The sequence below is a fragment of the Dasypus novemcinctus genome, chromosome 11, assembly GCF_030445035.2.
Source record: "Dasypus novemcinctus isolate mDasNov1 chromosome 11, mDasNov1.1.hap2, whole genome shotgun sequence".
Lineage (NCBI taxonomy): Eukaryota > Metazoa > Chordata > Mammalia > Cingulata > Dasypodidae > Dasypus > Dasypus novemcinctus.
This window is the reverse complement of record NC_080683.1, coordinates 31,803,087-31,808,593: the sequence shown is the minus strand read 5'-3', so window position 1 is coordinate 31,808,593 and position 5,507 is coordinate 31,803,087. Positions and strand designations below refer to the sequence as shown.

The window sequence follows — 5,507 nt, the reverse complement described above, 5'->3', positions numbered from 1 at the left end:
TCCCATAGGTAAAACTGCTTCCTAAGTGGATGTTTGATTGCTCTCAGCTTCTCCTTTTATGTTCATCTTTCTACCACAAAAACCCATTCTCTGTGGCATTTCATAAGGTTGCTAATGATCTACTGTTGGAGGTGCAGGAGTCTAGAGGGGAGATACACAGAAACAGTGCATTTTCTAAAATGTAGGGGTGTTGGACAGAAATAGATTTTAAAATTCTTGTTCCACTACATCTAGTTGGGAAAAAAAGAGTGCATTTACCCCACATTTTCTCAGGTTATATTAAATATTTGTTTGCCTTAATACCTGATTACTGTAGGTATGTGGTTTACTATACACAAAATTGTAAAGATAGTTTATCTTTGATTCCTTCTTATTGTTCTTTTTTACTGTCCCACTGTGGGGAGGGCCCACAGGGTCCCTCTCAGAGTTGCTATCATCACTGATTCTTACTCAAATTAAACTTCTCTCTCTCTGGCCTCTATTCAGATTCTCAATAACTCACCATGGCTGATTTTATCACTCTGTTAAGAAAAAGGCAAATTTATAAATAATTCACACTAAAGTATGAATGACTGATGATCCCCATATATTGCTGCTTTAAAATAAATCACTTGTGAACCAAATGAATCCCTAATTTTTGAAATTTTACTCTGGATAGAAGAAACTGAAATTTTCCTCCAAATGCCATTTTCTTCCTAATCTGAATTGTGGGAAATATTTAGTGCAACTGGTATATACCAACTTGTGTTTTTCAAAAGTTATCTTTTGTTTAAAAAATATAAACATGAAAATATATCGATTTAAATAACAACATGCAGCCAGGCTTTTTAAGAGTATTAACAGTTTTGGGGGCCAACCATGTGGGACAAGGACTAAGTACGATTATAATGGAGATTAATTTTCAACTATGATCCCAAATCATCCTTTACCTTCCATATTTTAAGAAGAGAAACTGTAATGTTAGGCTACATTTAATATCTTCCTTAAATGAAAAAATCAGAACCAAAGGCACAAACTTCCCTCCATTCACCTCAGGAGTCTATGAGTCATAACACACACTCCCCCCCAGATTTGTTGGGACATTTCCATGGCCTTAGAGGAATGTGGCCCTTTAATTAACATTGTAATAGTGTTGGGAGATGACTTGCAGTTCTATTATATAAGGCACTTTTTTTTTTCTTACATTCAGAACTTATTTAGTTTGGGAGGTCAGAATACTCATTAATGAATCTTTAGATAGTCTTTGGGAATGTGGTATTGCTATTGGTAACTGAGTCCAGCAGATAGATGATTTATACAGAGTATTAAATAGGTTATATATGTAATCTGGATATAATTGATGTACTGGATCTTTTAACATTCAAATGAAATGCGTTTCAATCCGACAAGAGAATCTATTTCAATGATATCTAAACCCTGCTAGCTCTGAATTCCTGCGTCTGCACAAGCAGATGTGTCTGGGGATCCTCTCACTCTGGCTACTGCTGCTCTTCTCTGGGTCTTCCCAATCCTGAAAACCTCCCTTATTTATTCTTTCCTGTGTGTGAATGTGCACCTGCTCAGACTATAACTGAAGTTTGGGGAGTTTCAAGGTGGAGGTGGGGAGAGGAAATGGCAGCTCTGCATGACCAAGTATTTATTATGGGAAATCAGACACTCATGTTGGTCAACCATACTTCAGCCATTCTCATTTGCCATCACACTCCATAGAGTTCTGGCTTTCCATGCGGTGTTAACCTCCTATCTCCTCCTTTCAGCCAGTGACTCTCTCACCACCATTCTCCTTCCCCAACCTGCTGTTGGGGAATTCAAAAAGGTTTACTTTATTACAAAGAGCAATTCAATGCTAGTCTCTCTCTTCAGCTCTCCCAACTATGCCTACAGGTCATTTTTCACAAGCAAGTACCTCATCAAAGCATTTTACTAAACATAAAAGACAGTCAACCTGAGAAAAATTCTTTCTTTCTTCTAAGTTATAAAAGCAGATACACTGGCTTACACACTAAGTCCAGCGACATTAGCTAGTGCTCACTCTATTCTCTGTAATGGAGAGCAGTGGACTACAAGAGACGGAATTGTATCTGCCTCTTATTTCCAACAGACTCACATTTCAACTTACACTCACACACACACAAAAAAAATGCCAGGAAATTTTTATTAATCCCTTTCCTTAAAAAAAAAAAGTTAAAAATTATAGCAAAAAAAAAAAAAGAAAAAGGAACCTGAACTTTAGCAACATAGCTGGAACAATCCCCAGCGACAGGAGAAAATGTTTAATTTAGTTGATTTTCTGTGGTTATTGGTTGTTCACACATTTCACGGTGACAGAAGCTGCACATTTTTTTCCAGGGGACCAAGAAGTTGGGACATTTTGTTCTCCAGACATCCACCCAATGCAAACCAGTGATCATGGGATCTTCACATGGTCCCAAGATCTAAATGAGAAATACTTTTGAAGAATGTGCAGTGTTCAATCATAGATTGACAAAAACTGACAAGCAGGAAACTTATATACTCAGTGAGAGTAGCATGTTTGTCTCCAAGAGACTTTCCATTTTGAAGATATGTGGTCCCACCCTTACTGGGAGCACTGGTTCACCTTTTGAAATTTGCATTAAAGTGGGTTTGGCTCAACTCAAAGCTTCTTCATTCTTGTAAGAATTTCATGAAGCCTTCTCACAAAGAATATATGCATGCTGGGATTTCCAGGAAGAAATAGAGTTTCTTAATGCCATTTTCCCAAATGAAGCAGCATATCATTTGGGACAGATGAATTCTGATTATTGGTACTTTTCATACTCTGGATTTCCCAGAGAGTCGTGTCATAAGCCAGATCAAACCCAGGAAATTCTGAAGAGTGAGATTGATCCAGCAGTTATGGACCAGTTCTTCATGAAAGATGGTATTACTGCAAAGGATGTCGCCTGTGAAAGTGGAATTCATGACCTGATACCAGGTTCTGTCATTGAAGCCACACTGTTCAATCCAAGCCATGTGGATAGTCAATGAATGGAGTGAAGTCAGATGGAATTTGTTGGACTAGTCACATCACTCTACACCAGAATTTTCTTATGTTAACATGCTTTGAAAAAACTTAAGTCAGACCTCCTATGATGACCTGATCCGGAAAGTTGTGGAAGTCTTCAATTCAGGAAAATCCATGAATAAATTGTTTGTAAATCAGAGTTCTAAATGTCACACAGTACTTTCTTTCACCCCAGAAGAAAGAAGGTTTTGAACGTATTGATTGCCAGAGTGCTATGTTCAGTGATTATGACTTTGCTTTTACCATCTTTGCTAAGAATCAGTAACAACAACAGAGCTGATTTAAGAAAAATGAAGAAAAAATAAAAAAAGAGAACACACAGGAGCAGGTAGTGGCTGCTTTCTGGATATTGATACCAGGGGCCCTGCTTTCCATAACCATCACCTTGTAGTTGCAGGAAGGCCTAGTTGTAATCATAGTATAACCACACTTCAAATTGTTATAGGCATTATTATATCACGGAATTAGATATCTTGCATGAACACTCTCTTCTGTGTTTAGGTATTCTGTGCCATTTGCTGTGAAACTGAAATGCATGTAGAAAAAAACTTTTCCTGTATGAAACTTTACAACACTTGTGAAAACAATTCAATTTGGTTTATGCATAGTATAATATTTCTCCAGGTATCATCCAAAATTCCCCACAGACAAGACTTTTCATTAGATGTTGGCCCGAGCCTAACCATCTGGGACTGTTCTATTAAATTGCTGCCTGAATTTTGCATCCAGTTACCTCCAGTTTCTAGAACCAACTAATGTTATACTACCAATTTCTACTTCATACAGATGTTTTTTGCAACATGTTTTCCTTCCACAAGTCAAGTCCAATTAAGAAAATAACTGCAGTTACTCATTTTGTGAATTATTTAAACATTATTGCTCCCTCTATTTGTAGTCCTCCTCATGGAGTTCCTTCCCATCAGCTCCCCAAATAAAGTAATCCTCGAACATTATGGGTTTATACTAATCTCATACCCCAGAGGGGAGAGGGGAATGGATCCTCGTCCCAATTTTCCTTCAAGGTTAAGTGAATTTGGTTTCCTTTCTTACTGGCAGATGGTGGCAAAAATAAACATTCAAGTATTGTAGCTTGAGAATGGGGTACATGGGCAGAACTGTATGGAAATCTTAAACCATGCTGTGCTCCCCAATAAGTCAGTAAATAGACTAGCTTATCATAAACACCATGCCTTTACTAACTTGCTACATAGTATAAATGGTGTTTATCACAAAATTTATCAGGGAGATTTAGCTTAAAGGCACTGGATTCGGTAAGCCAAGTAAACTTAGATCATCCACTTAACTCTTACTTTAGCAGCTATTTCCACTAATTTCCATCAATAATAAGCCAAAAGTTTTGGTTCAGAGGAGCATCAATGCCTTTTCTTACCTATCCTGTGACTTGAGGTTCTGTGACTTTGTGATTTGAGTTGCACGTGATAGTGTTCTGACTTCATCTGTTCCTTTCACCGTGATTTGATAGGATAAATGAAAGTGACTGCTCAGAATGAGAGCTGTCCAGGTTATTCAGGTGTTCACAGTGAAGCAGAATGCTATTCAGAAAACAGAACATGAAATACCAAAATACTCACTTAATGGAAATGACAAGAAATATATGTTGTCAAGAGGAGGCATCTTTTTAGCTATATTTGCAAATTCGGTGGGATTTAAGCATCTGAGAGAACAGTGAAGCTAGTTAGATTTTGCCTTTCTTCTTCTTCTTCTTTTTTTAAGATTTATTTAATTTATTTCTCCCCACCCCCCACCCCCCAGCTCCCTCTGTGTCCATTCGCTATGTGTTCTTCTGTGTCTGCTTGTATTCTCATTAGCTGGCTCCAGGAACCGATATTGGGACCTTCCAGAGTAGGAGAGAGACGATCACTCTCTTGTGCCACCTCAGCTCCCTGTTCTGCTTTGTCTACTCATTTTCTCTCCTCTGTATCCTTTGTTATGTCATCTTGCTGCACCAGCTCTCAGCAGGCCCACCCTCCTGCATGGGGTGGTTTTCCCACACTGGGTGGCTTTCCCACACAGGGGGGCACTCCTGCATGGGACAGTGTTCCATTGTGGGCTGGCACTTCACGTGGGCCAGCTCACCACATGGGCCAGATTGCCCTCACCAGGAGGCCCTGGGCATTGAACCCTGGACCTCCCATATGGTAGATCAGAGCCCAATTGGTTGAGCCATATCCGTTTCCCTTTGCCTTTCTTCTTGTCCTCCATAATTTTTTAATCCTTCTGGATTGGTGCTGTGATGTTTTGTTCATTCTGCATTGATATATGAAACACGTTTTTTGTTTTTTTTTTTAATGTTTCTAAACAAAAATCTACTTGTTTTGAAATCAAGTGGTTGGAACACTGTTTTGACATATTTTAAGTACATTGCTGAAAATTTCATTGAAGAAGCATTCAATCAATGTATAATCAGTTTGTGATTTTGTATGTAGCATAACAGCTAATG

The 5,507-nt window shown here is 38.4% G+C and overlaps 1 pseudogene; it reads left to right on the top strand.

The window, feature by feature from the left end:
* The first annotated feature begins 2,333 nt into the window (after positions 1-2,333).
* Positions 2,334-3,326, top strand: LOC101434559 (S-adenosylmethionine decarboxylase proenzyme-like; annotated as a pseudogene).
* The last annotated feature ends 2,181 nt before the right edge of the window (positions 3,327-5,507 follow it).